Source organism: Oncorhynchus masou, unplaced genomic scaffold (assembly GCF_036934945.1).
Source record: "Oncorhynchus masou masou isolate Uvic2021 unplaced genomic scaffold, UVic_Omas_1.1 unplaced_scaffold_1731, whole genome shotgun sequence".
NCBI lineage: Eukaryota > Metazoa > Chordata > Actinopteri > Salmoniformes > Salmonidae > Oncorhynchus > Oncorhynchus masou.
This window is the reverse complement of record NW_027007453.1, coordinates 39552-60000: the sequence shown is the minus strand read 5'-3', so window position 1 is coordinate 60000 and position 20449 is coordinate 39552. Positions and strand designations below refer to the sequence as shown.

The following is a 20449-nucleotide window of genomic DNA, read 5'->3' as shown; positions in this document are numbered from 1 at the left end:
GAGGACAGGAAGGTGACTGGGGGACAGGAAGGTGACTGGGGATTAGGAGGGGGACAGGAAGGTGACTGGGGGAGTAGGAGGGGACAGGAAGGTGACTGGGGGAGTAGGAGGGGGACAGGGTGGTGACTGGGGGAGTAGGAGGGGGACAGGAAGGTGACTGGGGGAGTAGGAGGGGGACAGGAAGGTGACTGGGGGAGTATGAGGAGGACAGGAAGGTGACTGGGGGAGTAGGAGGGGGACAGGGTGGTCTCCTGTTACATCCTGTTATACTGTCATCATGTCCCCTGTTCCCTCTGTAGCGAAGGAGCACAACCCTGCGCCCCACAATTATTCATAACTACTAGATAAATAACAACACATACTGGAAATAAACCGTTTCAATTTCTCTCTCCCTTCTCTCCTCTCTTCTCCTCTCCCTCTCTCTCCCTCTCTCTCTTCCCCTCCCCCCTTTCTCTATCCCTCCCACCTCCCTCTCCCTTCCTCCCCTCTCTCTCTTGCTCCCTTCCACCTCTCTCTCCCTCCCTCCTCTCTCTCTCTGGCTCCCTCCCACCTCTCTCTCTCTCTCCCTACCTCCCCTCTCTCTCTCCCTCCCCTCTCTCTCCCTCTCTCTCTTCCCCTCCCCCTTTCTCTATCCCTCCCACCTCTCTCTCCCTCTTTCTCCCTCTCCCTTCCTCCCCTCTCTCTCTTTGCTCCCCTTCCACCTCTCTCTCCCTCCCTCCTCTCTCTCTCTTGCTCCCTCCCACCTCTCTTTCTCCCTCTCCCTCCCCTCTCCCCCTCCCTCCCCTCTCTCTCTCCCTCCCTCCCCTCTCTCTCTCCCTCTCCCTCCCCTCTCTCTCTCCCTCCCCTCTCTCTCTCTCTCTCTCCCTCCCTCCCTCCCATCTCTCTCTCCCTCCCCTCTCTCTCCCTCTCTCTCTTCCCCTCCCCCCTTTCTCTATCCCTCCCACCTCTCTCTCCCTCTTTCTCCCTCTCCCTTCCTCCCCTCTCTCTCTTGCTCCCTTCCACCTCTCTCTCCCTCCCTCCTCTCTCTCTCTTGCTCCCTCCCACCTCTCTTTCTCCCTCTCCCTCCCCCTCTCCCTCCCTCCCCCTCTCTCTCCCTCTCCCTCCCTCCCCCTCTCTCTCTCCCTCTCCCTCCCTCCCCTCTCTCTCTCTCCCTCCTCTCTCTCTCTCTCTCCCTCCCCCTCCCCTCTCTCTCTCCCTCCCCTCTCTCTCCCTCTCTCTCTTCCCCTCCACCCTTTCTCTATCCCTCCCACCTCTCTCCCTCTTTCTCCCTCTCCCTTCCTCCCCTCTCTCTCTTGCTCCCTTCCACCTCTCTCTCCCTCCCTCCTCTCTCTTGCTCCCTCCCACCTCTCTTTCTCCCTCTCCCTCCCTCCCGTCTCCCTCTCCCTCCCTCCCCTCTCTTCTCCCTCTCCCTCCCTCCCCCTCTCCCTCTCCCTCCCTCCCTCTCTCTCTCTCTCCCTCCCTCCCCTCTCTCTCTTGCTCCCTCCCACCTCTCTCTCTCTCCCTCCCTCCCACCTCTCTCTCTTGCTCCCTCCCACCTCTCCCTCCCTCCCTCCTCTCTCTCCTCTCCCTCCTCTCTCTCTCTCTCCCTCCCACCTCTCCCTCCCCTCTCCCTCCCCTCTCTCTCTCCCTCCCTCCTCTCTCCCTCTCCCTCTCCTTCTAGACTTCCAGTCATGTCTGATTTGTGTGGCTCGCAGGATGCCCATGAAGGCGGGGCCAATTCTTCCCGTGCACGAGAGCTTCACCACCCGCCAGGACCTGCAAGGTAACCAATCACAGCACTGAAATCCTACCACCTGACCTGGCATAAACAATCACACGACGAGGTTCATACCACCAGACCAGACCTTAACCAATCACATCCACTGAATCATACCACCAGGCTGCCAATAACCAATCACACGGCCTGAATAATGACCAATGCTGTCCACCAGACGGATCTTAACCAATCGGAAAACAATCTATAAATGACCAGAAATACCCTAACCAATCACACAGCCAGACTGGTACGAGCAGACAGATTATAACCAATTACATTAGTCTTCAAATGAGGTTTCCAGTGACAAAGGAACTTTTCTCAAGGTGTCACTGTGAAGAGAAATGGGAGAGTGTGGTCTGAGTGCCAGCCTGGTCATTACCCAACCCCGGGTGTACTGCTGTCCCAAAGCCTGGTCATTACCCAACCCGTGACCCTGGTGTACTGCTGTCCCAAAGCCTGGTCATTACCCAACCCGTGACCCTGGTGTACTGCTGTCCCAAAGCCTGGTCAATACCCAACCCGTGACCCTGGTGTACTGCTGTCCCAAAGCCTGGTCATTACCCAACCCCTGGTGTACTGCTGTCCCAAAGCCTGGTCATTACCCAACCCGTGACCCGGGTGTACTGCTGTCCCAAAGCCTGGTCATTACCCAACCCGTGACCCGGGTGTACTGCTGTCCCAAAGCTTGGTCAATACCCAACCTGTGACCCTGGTGTACTGCTGTCCCAAAGCTTGGTCAATACCCAACCTGTGACCCTGGTGTACTGCTGTCCCAAAGCTTGGTCAATACCCAACCTGTGACCCTGGTGTACTGCTGTCCCAAAGCCTGGTCATTACCCAACCCGTGACCCGGGTGTACTGCTGTCCCAAAGCCTGGTCATTACCCAACCCATGACCCGGGTGTACTGCTGTCCCAAAGCCTGGTCATTATCCAACCCGTGACCCGGGTGTACTGCTGTCCCAAAGCCTGGTCATTACCCAACCCGTGACCCGGGTGTACTGCTGTCCCAAAGCCTGGTCATTACCCAACCCATGACCCGGGTGTACTGCTGTCCCAAAGCCTGGTCATTACCCAACCCGTGACCCGGGTGTACTGCTGTCCCAAAGCCTGGTCAATACCCAACCCGTGACCCTGGTGTACTGCTGTCCCAAAGCCTGGTCATTACCCAACCCGTGACCCGGGTGTACTGCTGTCCCAAAGCCTGGTCAATACCCAACCCGTGACCCTGGTGTACTGCTGTCCCAAAGCCTGGTCATTACCCAACCCGTGACCCGGGTGTACTGCTGTCCCAAAGCCTGGTCATTACCCAACCCATGACCCGGGTGTACTGCTGTCCCAAAGCCTGGTCATTACCCAACCCATGACCCGGGTGTACTGCTGTCCCAAAGCCTGGTCATTACCCAACCCGTGACCCGGGTGTACTGCTGTCCCAAAGCCTGGTCATTACCCAACCTGTGACCCGGGTGTACTGCTGTCCCAAAGCCTGGTCATTACCCGACCCGTGACCCGGGTGTACTGCTGTCCCAAAGCCTGGTCATTACCCAACCCGTGACCCTGGTGTACTGCTGTCCCAAAGCCTGGTCATTACCCAACCCGTGACCCGGGTGTACTGCTGTCCCAAAGCCTGGTCATTACCCAACCCGTGACCCGGGTGTACTGCTGTCCCAAAGCCTGGTCATTACCCAACCCGTGACCCTGGTGTACTGCTGTCCCAAAGCCTGGTCATTACCCAACCCGTGACCCAGGTGTACTGCTGTCCCAAAGCCTGGTCATTACCCAACCCGTGACCCAGGTGTACTGCTGTCCCAAAGCCTGGTCATTACCCAACCCGTGACCCAGGTGTACTGCTGTCCCAAAGCCTGGTCATTACCCAACCCGTGACCCAGGTGTACTGCTGTCCCAAAGCCTGGTCATTACCCAACCCGTGACCCTGGTGTACTGCTGTCCCAAAGCCTGGTCATTACCCAACCCGTGACCCTGGTGTACTGCTTTCCCAAAGCCTGGTCAATACTCAACCCGTGACCAGTCTACCTGCAGTCTACCTGTAGTCTACCTGCGGTCTACCTGCAGTCTACCTGTAGTCTACCTGTAGTCTACCTATAGTCTACCTGTAGTCTACCTGTAGTCTACCTGCAGTCTACCTATAGTCTACCTGCAGTCTACCTGCAGTCTACCTGCAGTCTACCTGTAGTCTACCTATAGTCTACCTGCGGTCTACCTGCAGTCTACCTGTAGTCTACCTATAGTCTACCTATAGTCTACCTGTAGTCTACCTGCAGTCTACCTATAGTCTACCTGCAGTCTACCTGCAGTCTACCTGCAGTCTACCTGTAGTCTACCTATAGTCTACCTGCAGTCTACCTGCAGTCTACCTGTAGTCTACCTATAGTCTACATGTAGTCTACCTGCAGTCTACCTGTAGTCTACCTGCAGTCTACCTGTAGTCTACCTGTAGTCTACCTGCAGTCTACCTGCAGTCTTCCTGTAGTCTACCTGCAGTCTACCTGTAGTCTACCTGCAGTCTACCTGTAGTCTACCTGCAGTCTACCTGCAGTCTACCTGCAGTCTACCTGTAGTCTACCTATAGTCTACCTGCAGTCTACCTGCAGTCTACCTGTAGTCTACCTATAGTCTACATGTAGTCTACCTGCAGTCTACCTGTAGTCTACCTGTAGTCTACCTGCAGTCTACCTGCAGTCTTCCTGTAGTCTACCTGCAGTCTACCTGTAGTCTACCTGCAGTCTACCTGTAGTCTACCTGCAGTCTACCTGCAGTCTACCTGCAGTCTACCTGCAGTCTACCTATAGTCTACCTGCAGTCTACCTGCAGTCTACCTATAGTCTACCTATAGTCTACCTGCAGTCTACCTGTAGTCTACCTGTAGTCTACCTATAGTCTACCTGTAGTCTACCTGTAGTCTACCTGCAGTCTACCTGTAGTCTACCTATAGTCTACCTATAGTCTACCTGCAGTCTACCTGCAGTCTACCTGCAGTCTACCTGCAGTCTACCTGCAGTCTACCTGCAGTCTACCTATAGTCTACCTGTAGTCTACCTGTAGTCTACCTGCAGTCTACCTGTAGTCTACCTATAGTCTACCTGCAGTCTACCTGCAGTCTACCTGCAGTCTACCTGCAGTCTACCTGTAGTCTACCTATAGTCTACCTGCAGTCTACCTATAGTCTACCTGCAGTCTACCTGTAGTCTACCTATAGTCTACCTGCAGTCTACCTGCAGTCTACCTGCTGTCTACCTGTAGTCTACCTGTAGTCTACCTGCAGTCTACCTGCAGTCTACCTGACCGCTCTGTTTCAGCCTCCATGTACACTGTACAGGGAGTATCAAATCAAATCAAATGTATTTATATAGCCCTTCGTACATCAGTTGATATCTCAAAGTGCTGTACAGAAACCCAGCCTACAACCCCAAACAGCAAGCAATGCAGGTGTAGAAGCACGGTGGCTAGGAAAAACTCCCTAGAAAGGCCAAAACATGGGAAGAAACCTAGAGAGGAACCAGGCTATGAGGGGTGGCCAGTCCTCTTCTGGCTGTGCCGGGTGGAGATTATAAACCTAGAGAGGAACCAGGCTATGAGGGGTGGCCAGTCCTCTTCTGGCTGTGCCGGGTGGAGATTATAAACCTAGAGAGGAACCAGGCTATGAGGGGTGGCCAGTCCTCTTCTGGCTGTGCCGGGTGGAGATTATAAACCTAGAGAGGAACCAGGCTATGAGGGGTGGCCAGTCCTCTTCAGGTGTGTGTGTGTGCACGCTTGTGTGCATGTAAGCGCAATAACCTGACCTCATGTATGTGAGCATTTGTGATCAGTAGCCTGACTCTCTCTCTCTTTCTCTCTTTCTCTCTCTCTCTCTCTCTCTCTCTCTCTCTCTCTCTCTCTCTCTCTTTCTCTCTTTCTCTCTCTCTCTCTCTCTCTCTCTCTCTTCTCTCTCTCTCTCTCTCTCTCTCTCTCTCTCTCTCTCTCTCTCTCTCTCTCTCTCTCCGCTGTGTCCCTAGGTAAGATCACGTCACTAGACACCAGTCTTCTGAGAGCCTCTATGAAGCCTGGCTGGGAAGACCTGGTGAGGACAAGTATCCAGAGGTTTCACCTCCAGAACGACGGAGAGATGTCCTTCGCCAAGAGACACCAACAAGAGGGTGAGACTACCAGACGAAGCCTATATCATCTTAGACTACCAGACGAGGCCTATATCATCTTAGACTACCAGACGAAGCCTATATCATCTTAGACTACCAGACGAAGCCTATATCATCTTAGACTACCTGACGAGGCCTATATCATCTTAGACTACCAGACGAGGCCTATATCATCTTAGACTACCTGACGAGGCGTATATCGTCTTAGACTACCAGACGAGGCCTATATCATCTTAGACTACCAGACGAAGCCTATATGATCTTAGACTACCTGACGAGGCCTATATCATCTTAGACTACCAGACGAGGCCTATATCATCTTAGACTACCTGACGAAGCCTATATCATCTTAGACTACCTGACGAGGCCTATATCATCTTAGACTACCAGACGAGGCCTATATCATCTTAGACTACCAGACGAGGCCTATATCATCTTAGACTACCTGACGAGGCGTATATCGTCTTAGACTACCAGACGAGGCCTATATCATCTTAGACTACCAGACGAAGCCTATATGATCTTAGACTACCTGACGAGGCCTATATCATCTTAGACTACCAGACGAGGCCTATATCATCTTAGACTACCAGACGAAGCCTATATCATCTTAGACTACCTGACGAGGCCTATATCATCTTAGACTACCAGACGAGGCCTATATCATCTTAGACTACCTGACGAGGCCTATATCATCTTAGACTACCAGACGAGGCCTATATCGTCTTAGACGACCAGACGAGGCCTATATCATCTTAGACTACCAGACGAGGCCTATATTGTCTTAGACTACCAGACGAGGCCTATATCATCTTAGACGACCAGACGAGGCCTATATCATCTTAGACTACCAGACGAGGCCTATATTATCTTAGACTACCAGACGAAGCCTATATCATCTTAGACTACCAGACGAGGCCTATATCATCTTAGACTACCAGACGAGGCCTATATCATCTTAGACTACCTGACGAGGCGTATATCGTCTTAGACTACCAGACGAGGCCTATATCATCTTAGACTACCAGACGAGGCCTATATCATCTTAGACTACCAAACGAGGCCTATGTCATCTTAGACTATCTGACAAGGCCTATATCGTCTTAGACTACCTGACGAGGCCTATATCATCTTAGACTATCTGACAAGGCCTATATCGTCTTAGACTACCTGACGAGGCCTATATCATCTTAGACTATCTGACGAGGCCTATATCGTCTTAGACTACCAGACGAGGCCTATATCATCTTAGACTACCTGACAAGGCCTATATCATCTTAGACTACCACACAAAGCCTATATCATCTTAGACTACCTGACGAGGCCTATATCATCTTAGACTACCAGACGAAGCCTATATCATCTTAGACTACCATTGGAAGCCTATATCAACTTAGACTACCTGACAAGGCCTATATCATCTTAGACTACCACACAAAGCCTATATCATCTTAGACTACCATACAAGGCCTATATCATCTTAGACTACCAGACGAGGCCTATATCATCTTAGACGACCTGACGAGGCCTATATCATCTTAGACTACCAGACGAGGCCTATATCATCTTAGACTACCAGACGAAGCCTATATCATCTTAGACTACCAGACGAGGCCTATATCATCTTAGACTACCTGACGAGGCCTATATCATCTTAGACTACCTGACGAGGCCTATATCATCTTAGACTATCTGACAAGGCCTATATCGTCTTAGACTACCTGACGAGGCCTATATCATCTTAGACTATCTGACGAGGCCTATATCGTCTTAGACTACCAGACGAGGCCTATATCATCTTAGACTACCTGACAAGGCCTATATCATCTTAGACTACCACACAAAGCCTATATCATCTTAGACTACCTGACGAGGCCTATATCATCTTAGACTACCAGACGAAGCCTATATCATCTTAGACTACCATTGGAAGCCTATATCAACTTAGAATACCATACAAGGCCTATATCATCTTAGACTACCAGACGAGGCCTATATCATCTTAGACGACCTGACGAGGCCTATATCATCTTAGACTACCAGACGAGGCCTATATCATCTTAGACTACCAGACGAAGCCTATATCATCTTAGACGACCTGACGAGGCCTATATCATCTTAGACTACCAGACGAGGCCTATATCATCTTAGACTACCAGACGAAGCCTATATCATCTTAGACTACCAGACGAGGCCTATATCATCTTAGACTACCTGACGAAGCCTATATCATCTTAGACTACCAGACGAGGCCTATATCATCTTAGACTACCAGACGAGGCCTATATCATCTTAGACTACCTGACGAGGCCTATATCAACTTAGACGACCAGACGAGGCCTATATCATCTTAGACTACCAGACGAAGCCTATATCATCTTAGACTACCTGACAAGGCCTATATCATCTTAGACTACCTGACAAGGCCTATATCGTCTTAGACTACCAGACGAGGCCTATATCGTCTTAGACTACCAGACGAGGCCTATATCGTCTTAGACTACCAGACGAGGCCTATATCATCTTAGACTACCTGACGAGGCCTATATCATCTTAGACAATCACAACACATCATGTTAGTCCTTGAATCCAAAGCTCCATCCATGAATTTGAGTGGTTACATTTCTCCTGCATCGTCACTCAGCTGTTTACCAAAACATGTGATGGGGTGACTGCTTTGTTGTCGTTTGAATCCCAGATTTTCTTTTTAACACGGTAGGTCCTTCCCCGTGTGTGTCTCTCTCCAGTGTTGCATCACGGCCAGGCATTCAGCCCCATCTACAGGTTCTCTCTGTCGGACGGGACCATCGTGTCGGCTCACACCAAGAGCAAGCTGGTCCGCTCCCCTGCCACCAACGAACCTCAGCTCTACATGTCTCTACACCTGCTACAGAGGTATGTTCCCTAACCCCTGACACCTAACCCCAGCTCTACATGTCTCTACACCTGTACGAACCCTGACCCTTGACCCCTAACCCAGAGCGTGGTTTACATGAGGGTTTCAGGGTGTAACTAGTGGTTTACATGAGGGTTTCAGGGTGTAACTAGTGGTTTACATTAAGGTTTCAGGGTGTAACTAGTGGTTTACATTAGGGTTTCAGGGTGTAGCTGGTGGTTTACATTAGGGTTTCAGGGTGTAACTAGTGGTTTACATGAGGGTTTCAGGGTGTAACTAGTGGTTTACATGAGGGTTTCAGGGTGTAACTAGTGGTTTACATTAGGGTTTCAGGGTGTAGCTAGTGGTTTACATTAGGGTTTCAGGGCGTAACTAGTGGTTTACATTAGGGTTTCAGGGTGTAACTAGTGGTTTACATTAGGGTTTCAGGGTGTAGCTAGTGGTTTACATTAGGGTTTCAGGGTGTAACTAGTGGTTTACATGAGGGTTTCAGGGTGTAACTAGTGGTTTACATGAGGGTTTCAGGGTGTAACTAGTGGTTTACATTAGGGTTTCATGTTGTAGCTAGTGGTTTACATTAGGGTTTCAGGGTGTAACTAGAGTGGTTTACATTAGGGGTTTCAGGGCGTAACAAATGGTTTACATTAGGGTTTCAGGGCGTATCTAGTGGTTTACATTAGGGTTTCAGGGTGTAACTAGTGGTTTACATTAGGGTTTCAGGGTTTAGCTAGTGGTTTACATTAAGGTTTCAGGGTGTAACTAGTGGTTTACATTAGGGTTTCAGGGTGTAGCTAGTGGTTTACATTAAGGTTTCAGGGTGTAACTAGAGTGGTTTACATTAGGGTTTCAGGGCGTAGCTAGTGGTTTACATTAGGGTTTCAGGGTGTAACTAGAGTAGTTTACATTAGGGTTTCAGGGCGTAGCTAGTGGTTTACATTAGGGTTTCCACTCTGTGGGGACCTGTCTGTCCCTCTATGGGGGACCTGTCTGTCCCTCTATGGGGGACCTGTCTGTCACTCTGTGGGGACCTGTCTGTCACTCTGTGGGGACCTGTCTGTCACTCTGTGGGGGACCTGTCTGTCACTCTGTGGGGGACCTGTCTGTCCCTCTATGGGGGACCTGTCTGTCACTCTGTGGGGACCTGTCTGTCACTCTGTGGGGACCTGTCTGTCACTCTGTGGGGTCATGTCTGTCACTCTGTGGGGGACCTGTCTGTCACTCTTTGGGGTCCTGTCTGTCACTCTGTGGGGGACCTGTCTGTCACTCTGTGGGGACCTGTCTGTCACTTTGTGGGGACCTGTCTTTCACTCTGTGGGGGTCCTGTCTGTCACTCTGTGGGGGTCCTGTCTGTCACTCTGTGTGGACCTGTCTGTCACTCTGTGGGGGACCTGTCTGTCACTTTGTGGGGACCTGTCTGTCACTCTGTGGGGACCTGTCTGTCACTCTGTGGGGTCATGTCTGTCACTCTGTGGGGGACCTGTCTGTCACTCTTTGGGGTCCTGTCTGTCACTCTGTGGGGGACCTGTCTGTCACTCTGTGGGGACCTGTCTGTCACTTTGTGGGGACCTGTCTTTCACTCTGTGGGGGTCCTGTCTGTCACTCTGTGGGGGTCCTGTCTGTCACTCTGTGTGGACCTGTCTGTCACTCTGTGGGGGACCTGTCTGTCACTTTGTGGGGACCTGTCTGTCACTCTGTGGGGACCTGTCTGTCACTCTGTGGGGGACCTGTCTGTCACTCTGTGGGGGACCTGTCTGTCACTCTGTGGGGTCCTGTCTGTCACTCTGTGTGGACCTGTCTGTCACTCTGTGTGGGACCTGTCTGTCACTCTGTGGGGGACCTGTCTGTCATTCTGTGGGGACCTGTCTGTCACTCTGTGGGGACCTGTCTGTCACTCTGTGGGGGACCTGTCTGTCACTCTGTGGGGACCTGTCTGTCTCAAGGGGTAGGGGGATTAATTGGGGACTGAACTACACACTGAATGGAGGATGTTCCTTTGTCCCAAATGGCGAGTTTGATGGGGGTGGGGGCCACATTAAAATCTGAAGTCATCATGAGGGGCAGCAGTATGTTTACTTACCCACAGTCCACTGCTTTGTGCAATTAATCCGTTTGTGCAGTTAAATTACTTTAAAATGCTTTGTGCAGTTAAATTACTTTAAATTACTTCACTAAATGCATTGTACCATTAGTCTGGGCCGGCCCTAGACATTTTTGGGCCCTACGTGAGATTTGGTTGGAGGGGCCCCCCATCTCGCGGGGAAAACATTTGACTGTCCCCCCCAACTTGATGGCAGAGAGAGAACACATTTTCATGTCATTCTGCTCATTTTGCCATGGGGGCGTAGAGAAAATGTTGCCCTTTTTAAAGCTCATTTCCTGCAATTCTACACAAGACTTATGCCATGTTAATTTGATATCTGAGTGAGAGTGACTAACAACATCAATGTGGCCCTCCCCTGGAGTTTAGGGCCCCTGGGCACGTGCCCTGTGTGCTCGGTCAGTATTCAGCCATGATTACTACAGGTTTAGATAGCTGGCTAGACTAACTCAACAATCTAAACAAAAGTGTTAGCTGTCATTTGTTCTGCGAGCCTACAAAAGGCTGAGGAAGTTAACCAGCCCTATATAATGGTACTACTGTTGCCCAGAGCTCATCATGGGGTGTCATTTGGGGTGTGTGTGTGTGTGTGTGTGCGTGCGTGCGTGCGTGCGTGCGTGCGTGCGTGCGTGCGTGCGTGCGTGCGTGAGGATAAAGTTTGTTAGCAGCAGGTTGGTTTGTGTAGGTTAGTAGTTACTGTTCTAAATATGTATCTTCCTCCATCAGGGAACAATCAAGGTCTGATCTGGGCCCGGGTCAAGACATGGGGCCCGGTGGACAGGGGCCAGGGATCAGCCCCAACCCTTCCATAACCCCTCCAACCCAGGGGACCCTCTCTGGTTTGGGCCCCCAGGGACAGGACACTACAATCAGCTCCAACAGCACGTTCTCTTCCCCTCCTCATGGAAGTCCAGGGTCCAGAGAACCAGGGCTCGGAGCCATGGGGCCAGGGTCCAGAGAACCAGGGTTCGGAGCCATGGGGCCAGGGTCCAGAGAACCAGGGCTCGGAGCCATGGGGCCAGGGTCCAGAGAACCAGGGCTCGGAGCCATGGGGCCAGGGTCCAGAGAACCAGGGCTCGGAGCCATGGGGCCAGGGTCCAGAGAACCAGGGCTCGGAGCCATGGGGCCAGGGTCCAGAGAACCAGGGCTCGGAGCCATGGGGCCAGGGTCCAGAGAACCAGGGCTCGGAGCCATGGGGCCAGGGTCCAGAGAACCAAGGCTCGAACCCATGGGGCCAGGGTCCAGAGAACCAGGGCTCGGAGCCATGGGGCCAGGATCCAGAGAACCAGGGCTCGGAGCCATGGGGCCAGGGTCCAGAGAACCAGGGCTCGGACCCATGGGGCCAGGGTCCAGAGAACCAGGGCTCGGAGCCATTGGGCCAGGGTCCAGAGAACCAGGGCTCGGAGCCATGGGGCCAGGGTTCAGAGAACCAGGGCTCGAACCCATGTGGCCAAGGTCCAGAGAACCAGGGCTCGGAGCCATGGGGCCAGGGTCCAGAGAACCAGGGCTCGAAGCCATGGGGCCAGGGTCCAGAGAACCAGGGCTCGAACCCATGGGGCCAGGGTCCAGAGAACCAGGGCTCGGAGCCATGGGGCCAGGGTCCAGAGAACCAGGGCTCGGAGCCATGGGGCCAGGGTTCAGAGAACCAGGGCTCGAACCCATGGGGCCAGGGTCCAGAGAACCAGGGTTCGGAGCCATGGGGCCAGGGTCCAGAGAACCAGGGCTCGAACCCATGGGGCTAGGGTCCAGAGAACCAGGGCTCGGAGCCATGGGGCCAGGGTCCAGAGAACCAGGGCTCGGAGCCATGGGGCCAGGGTCCAGAGAACCAGGGCTCGAACCCATGGGGCCAGGGTCCAGAGAACCAGGGCTTGGAGCCATGGGGCCAGGGTCCAGAGAACCAGGGCTCGGAGCCATGGGGCCAGGGTCGGAACACATACAGGACTATCACTACGGCTGCCCCCCCCAGCCCATGGGCTACTCCGGAGGGTTACAGGGAGGCATGAACCTCCCCATCCACCCTAACCAGCAAGGGGCTAATTGGAGGATGAGCAGCCCGTCTCGAGGCAGCCCTACCCCAGCTGGAGGCCCCCATCTGGGGCAACAGAACTCGATGCTGTCCCCTAGGCACCGGGCGAGTCCAGGGATGGCAGGGAGCCCTCGCGTGGCCCCAAGCCTGCACTCGCCCTCCCCTGTGGGGATGTGTGCGTCTGGAACAGGGGTTGCAGTAAGAGGTAGTGGTCATGCGGCTAACAGTCATGCTAACAGCCATGCTAACAGCCATGCTAACAGTCATGCTAACAGTCATGCTAACAGCCATGCTAACAGTCATGCTAACAGCCATGCTAACATCCATGCTAACAGCCATGCTAACAGTCATGCTAACAGCCATGCTAATAGCCATGCTAATAGCCACAGCTACGGCAGTAGTTCTCTGTCGGCCCTGCAGGCTCTGAGTGAGTGTCACGGGGTCAGACAAGACAGTGGTGAACACACACACCCTCATGGCGCAGGGGGCCAGCATCCTCAAACACACGCCCTGGGATCACCTGACAGGAAGACGATGGGATCGCCCGCTGGGATGGCGTTGGGATCAGGAGTCAACCCTCACACGATGTCGAAGCTTGGCGGCGGTAAGGGAAATGGGGACTCTTTGGGCGGAGAGCAGGAACATGGTCAGGGTGGACAGTATGACCAGAGACATACAGACGGGAACGGTAACCACGGTAACCACGCTGACATCACAGAGGAGAGGGATGGCCTCGACGGTGGCCCCGACGCACAGAGCCGTAGACAACGCTGTGACAACAAGGGCCACACCAAACTCCTCCAGCTTCTCACCACCAAGTCCCAACCCCTCGACACCCCTTTGTCCCCCAACGGAGGAGGGGACCCCAAGGACCCCTCGTCAGGGCTGGGGGGCCCTTACGCTCCAGGGGCCCCAGGGGGCCACGCCACCTCCCTAAAGGATAAACACAAGATACTTCACAGGCTGCTCCAGAACAGCACCTCTCCTGTGGACCTGGCCAGGCTCACTGCTGAGGCCACGGGTAGGGAGCTGGGGGAGCAAGGTGGGTGTGGTAACAGGCAGACGGGACACGGTACAGTCGGGAGCCTCACACCCAAACAGGAGCCCCTGAGTCCCAATAAGAAGGACAACGCCCTGCTGAGGTATCTGATGGATAAAGAGGAGAGTGGGATGAAGGCGAGGCAGGCGAAGACGGAGAAACAGGATTCAGGATACGACCGCGCTGAACAGGTGAGTGGCTGGAGGATCATGTGACTCTTTTTGTTTGAAGACTTTATGCAGACACTGGTATGATGATGAACACGAGGTTTGTTGATGGTGATTGGACATGCCTGAATGATGGTTAAATACGTAGTGGTAGATTGGGATCTATGGAGGTGTAGGGTCCAATCAGAAACGCTAGTTTTCCTTCTTTTTTTTTCCTGTTTCAAAAAATGTTTGTGAAGGTGTGTACTAATGAATACGACCCCCTTCTCTCTGAACACGGCTTTATGTTTATAGTAACCTGTGTTCTTATTGGTCAGCACAGCCCTACGCTTCCTGCCATGTGCTCCTGTTGCTCTTGTTTCCCCTGTCTCTCTCGTTGTCTGGGTTACAGAGCACGGTTCCTCTCCACCTCTCCACATCCAGCCAGGGTAGTAGTACTGCTAGAAAAAGGAGAACAGACTAAGTCAAAGTCCTGCTGTCCACATATTATGGGTGGTACCTAGTAAGGAGCGAGGGAAGGAGGGAAAGAGAGGGTTGGTGAGAGAGAGAGAGAGAGAGGGGGTTGGCGGGAGAGAGGGTAGCAGGAGAGAGAGAGAGAGAGAGGGTTGGCGGGATAGAGGGTAGCAGGAGAGAGAGAGAGAGAGAGGGTTGGCGGGATAGAGGGTAGCAGGAGCGAGAGAGAGAGGGTTGGCGGGAGAGAGGGTAGCAGGAGAGAGAGAGAGAGAGAGAGGGTTGGCGGGATAGAGGGTAGCAGGAGAGAGAGAGAGAAAGAGAAAGAAGCAGGAGAGAGAGAGAGAAAGATGCAGGAGAGGGAGAGAGAGAGACAGAATAGAGAGAGAAAGAAGCAGGAGAGGGAGAGAGGGTTGGTGTGAGAGAGAGAGATAGTAGCAGGAGAGGGAGAGAGAGAGAGAGGGAGAGAGGGTTGGTGAGAGAGAGAGAGAGAGAGAGAGAGAGATAGTAGCAGGAGAGGGAGAGAGAGAGAGGGTTGGTGAGAGAGAGGGAGAGAGAGTTGGTGAGGGGGAGAGGGTTGGTGAGAGAGAGAGAGAGGGTAGCAGGAGAGAGAGAGAGAGAGAGAGGGTTGGTGAGAGAGAGAGGGCGAGAGGGTTGGTGAGGGAGAGAGAGGGTAGCAGGAGAGAGAGGGAGAGGGAGAGAGAGGGTTGGTGAGAGAGAGAGAGAGGGTATCAGGAGAGGGAGAGAGAGAGAGAGAGAGGGAGAGAGGGGGTATCAGGAGAGGGAGAGAGAGGGGGGGAGAGAGAGAGTTGTAGTTTTATTAAGGTGAGCTTCTGTAACCTGCCTACCCTATTCCCTATAGTGTGCACTACTACCACCATATTCCCTATAGTGTGCACTACTAGCACCCTATTCCCTATAGTGTGCACTACTACCACCCTATTCCCTATAGTGTGCACTACTACCACCCTATTCCCTATAGTGTGCACTACTACCACCCTATTCCCTATAGTGTGCACTACTACCACCCTATTCCCTATAGTGTGCACTACTACCACCCTATTCCCTATAGCAGAGAGAGAGAGAGAGAGAGAGAGAGGTTGTGTCCAGTCTCAGCAAGCAGAGAGAGAGAGACAGCGTGAACGACAGACAGACAAGTTGTGTACAGTCTCAGCAAGCAGAGAGAGAGAGACAGTGTGAACGACAGACAGACAAGTTGTGTACAGTCTCCAGATGAAAAATGATGAGCCATATGCAGCCTGCTGCATATCCCCCTGCTTCCATGGAGAGGGAGTTAGGGAGCGATGGTGATGATGGAAGAGAGGAGAGGAGAGGAGAGGAGAGGAGAGGAGAGGAGAGGAGAGGAGAGGAGAGGGAGAGGAGAGGAGAGGAGAGGAGAGGGAGTTAGGGAGCGATGGTGATGATGGAAGAGAGGAGAGGAGAGGAGAGGGGGAGGGGGAGGGATGGTGATGAGGGAGGAGAGGAGAAGGAGGAGAGGAGAGGAGAGGAGAGGGGGAGGGATGGTGATGAGGGAGGAGAGGAGAAGGAGAGGAGAGGATAGGAGAGGAGAGGGAGTTAGGGAGCGATGGTGATGATGGAAGAGAGGAGAGGAGAGGAGAGGAGAGGAGAGGAGAGGAGAGGAGAGGAGAGGGGAGAGGGGGAGGGATGGTGATGAGGGAGGAGAGGAGAAGGAGGAGAGGAGAGGAGAGGAGAGGGGGAGGGATGGTGATGAGGGAGGAGAGGAGAAGGAGGAGAGGAGGGAGGGAGGGATGGTGATGGAGGGAGGAGAGGAGAAGGAGGAAAGGAGGGAGGGATGGTGATGATGGAAGAGAGGAGAGGAGAGGAGAGGAGAGGAGAGGAGAGGAGAGGAGAGGAGAGGAGAGGAGGGAGGGAGGGAGGGATGGTGATGGAGGGAGGAGAGGAGAGGAGAGGAGGGAGGGATGGTAATGGAGGGAGGGATGGTGATAGAGGGAGGAGAGGAGGGAGGGGGAGATGGTGATGGAGGGAGGAGAGGAGAGGAGGGAGGATGGTAATGGAGAGAGTAGAGGAGAGGTGGGAGGGATGGTGATGGAGGGAGGGAGGGGGAAGGTGTGGAAGCAGGCAGAGGAAAAGTGAGAATCCACATCGAATATGTTTCAGAATCAAGATGACCCACTTTCACAGGCAGACAGGGACTTGATTTGGTCCAGAATGAGAATAAACACTGGAAGTAGAATGATTCTGGAGTAAAGGATCTTCTCCTTCCTCCAACATCATTGTCCTTCCGTGCAGATTGAAAGTTGGACATCTTCCCTGCCATAGTCTCTGTGATATCTTCCCTGCTATAGTCTCTGTGATATCTTCCCTGTGATATCTTCCATGCCGTAGTCTCTGTGATATCTTCCCTGTGATATCTTCCCTGCTATAGTCTCTGTGATATCTTCCCTGCTATAGTCTCTGTGATGTAGTCTCTGTGATATCTTCCCCTCCATAGTCTCTGTGATATCTTCCCCTCCGTAGTCTCTGTGATATCTTCCCCTCCGTAGTCTCTGTGATATCTTCCCCTCCGTAGTCTCTGTGATATCTTCCCCTCCGTAGTCTCTGTGATATCTTCCCCTCCGTAGTCTCTGTGATATCTTCCCCTCCGTAGTCTCTGTGATATCTTCCCCTCCGTAGTCTCTGTGATATCTACCCTGCCGTAGTCTCTGTGATATATTCCCCTCCGTAGTCTCTGTGATATCTTCCCCTCCGTCCTCCGTAGTCTCTGTGATATCTACCCTGCCGTAGTCTCTGTGATATATTCCCTGCCATAGTCTCTGTGATATCTTCCCTGCCATAGTCTCTGTGATATCTTCCCCTCCGTAGTCTCTGTGATATCTTCCCCTCCATAGTCTCTGTGATATCTACCCTGCCATAGTCTCTGTGATATCTTCCCTGCCATAGTCTCTGTGATATCTTCCCTGCCATAGTCTCTGTGATATCTTCCCCTCCATAGTCTCTGTGATATCTACCCTGCCATAGTCTCTGTGATATCTTCCCCTCCGTAGTCTCTGTGATATCTTCCCTGCCATAGTCTCTGTGATATCTTCCCTGCCATAGTCTCTGTGATATCTTCCCCTCCATAGTCTCTGTGATATATTCCCCTCCGTAGTCTCTGTGATATCTTCCCCTCCGTAGTCTCTGTGATATCTACCCTGCCGTAGTCTCTGTGATATCTCCCCTGCCATAGTCTCTGTGATATCTTCCCTGCCATAGTCTCTGTGATATCTTCCCTGCCATAGTCTCTGTGATATCTTCCCTGCTATAGTCTCTGTGATATCTTCCCCTCCATAGTCTCTGTGATATCTTCCCCTCCATAGTCTCTGTGATATCTTCCCCTCCGTAGTCTCTGTGATATCTACCCTGTGATATCTTCCCTGCCATAGTCTCTGTGATATCTACCCTGTGATATCTTCCCCTCCGTAGTCTCTGTGATATCTTCCCCTCCGTAGTCTCTGTGATATCTTCCCCTCCATAGTCTCTGTGATATCTTCCCCTCCGTAGTCTCTGTGATATCTTCCCCTCCGTAGTCTCTGTGATATCTTCCCCTCCATAGTCTCTGTGATATCTCCCCCTCCGTAGTCTCTGTGATATCTTCCCCTCCGTAGTCTCTGTGATATCTCCCCATCCGTAGTCTCTGTGATATCTTCCCCTCCATAGTCTCTGTGATATCTACCCTGTGATATCTTCCCCTCCGTAGTCTCTGTGATATCTTCCCCTCCGTAGTCTCTGTGATATCTTCCCCTCCATAGTCTCTGTGATATCTTCCCCTCCGTAGTCTCTGTGATATCTTCCCCTCCGTAGTCTCTGTGATATCTTCCCCTCCATAGTCTCTGTGATATCTTCCCCTCCGTAGTCTCTGTGATATCTTCCCCTCCGTAGTCTCTGTGATATCTCCCCCTCCGTAGTCTCTGTGATATCTTCCCCTCCATAGTCTCTGTGATATCTACCCTGTGATATCTTCCCCTCTGTAGTCTCTGTGATATCTTCCCCTCCATAGTCTCTGTGATATCTACCCTGTGATATCTTCCCCTCCATAGTCTCTGTGATATCTACCCTGTGATATCTTCCCCTCCATAGTCTCTGTGATATCTTCCCCTCCGTAGTCTCTGTGATATCTACCCTGTGATATCTTCCCTCCATAGTCTCTGTGATATCTTCCCCTCCGTAGTCTCTGTGATATCTACCCTGTGATATCTTCCCCTCCATAGTCTCTGTGATATCTACCCTGTGATATCTTCCTCCATAGTCTCTGTGATATCTTCCCCTCCATAGTCTCTGTGATATCTACCCTGTGATATCTTCCTCCATAGTCTCTGTGATATCTTCCCCTCCATAGTCTCTGTGATATCTACCCTGTGATATCTTCCCCTCCATAGTCTCTGTGATATCTACCCTGTGATATCTTCCCCTCCATAGTCTCTGTGATATCTTCCCCTCCGTAGTCTCTGTGATATCTACCCTGTGATATCTTCCCCTCCATAGTCTCTGTGATATCTACCCTGTGATATCTTCCCCTCCATAGTCTCTGTGATATCTACCCTGTGATATCTTCCCCTCCATAGTCTCTGTGATATCTACCCTGTGATATCTTCCCCTCCATAGTCTCTGTGATATCTTCCCCTCCGTAGTCTCTGTGATATCTACCCTGTGATATCTTCCCCTCCATAGTCTCTGTGATATCTTCCCCTCCGTAGTCTCTGTGATATCTACCCTGTGATATCTTCCCCTCCATAGTCTCTGTGATATCTACCCTGTGATATCTTCCCCTCCATAGTCTCTGTGATATCTTCCCCTCCATAGTCTCTGTGATATCTACCCTGCCGTCGTCTCTGTGATGTTGAAGAAGGCTCCTTCCTGTAGCTCACAATATGAAGGATGAATACCACTATTGTCCTCTGGGCTGTGAAGAGACACAACAGTCATAAGCTATTGAGCTGTCACATTGTCATTTTCTGCCACATTTTGTGACATTCAAAATGTAAAATCTCAATGGGATATAAATAAACTTTAATTTACATATCCAGTGATATTTCAAGTCAGATGCAATACATCGATGGTATGATGGAGAATGTCAGAAGAGGATGTTAGAACAGAATGTCGGAACAGGATGTTGGAATGTCAGAACAGAATGTTGGCATGTCAGAACAGAATGTTGGAATGTCAGAACAGAATGTTAGAACAGAATGTCGGAACAGGATGTTGGAATGTCAGAACAGAATGTTGGCATGTCAGAACAGAATGTTGGAATGTCAGAACAGAATGTTAGAATGTCAAAACAGGACGTTGGAATGTCAGAACAGGATGTTGGAATGTCAGAACAGGATGTTAGAATGTCAGAACAGAATGTTGGAATGTCAGAACAGAATGTTAGAATGTCAAAACAGGACGTTGGAATGTCAGAACAAAATGTTGGAATGTCAGAACAGGACGTTGGAATGTCAGAACAGGATGATGGAATGTCAGAACAGGATGTTAGAATGTCAGAACAGAATGTTAGAATGTCAGAACTGAATGTTAGAATGTCAGAAGAGGATGTTGGAATGTCAGAACAGGAAGTTGGAATGTCAGAACATAATGTTAAAATGTCAGAACAGAATGTTAGAATGTCAGATCAGGATGTTGGAATGTCAGAACAGGATGTTGGAATGTCAGAACTGAATGTTAGAATGTCAGAACAGAATGTTAGAATGTCAGAACAGAATGTTAGAATGTCAGAACAGGATGTTGGAATGTCAGAACAGGATGTTGGAATGTCAGAACAGAATGTTAAAATGTCAGAACAGAATGTTAGAATGTCAGAACAGGATGTTGGAATGTCAGAACAGGATGTTGGAATGTCAGAAC

The 20449-nt window shown here is 51.6% G+C and overlaps 1 pseudogene; it reads left to right on the top strand.

The window, feature by feature from the left end:
• The window catches only part of LOC135532115 (nuclear receptor coactivator 2-like), a 77620-nt pseudogene that overhangs the window by 21496 nt on the left and 35675 nt on the right, over positions 1–20449 (top strand).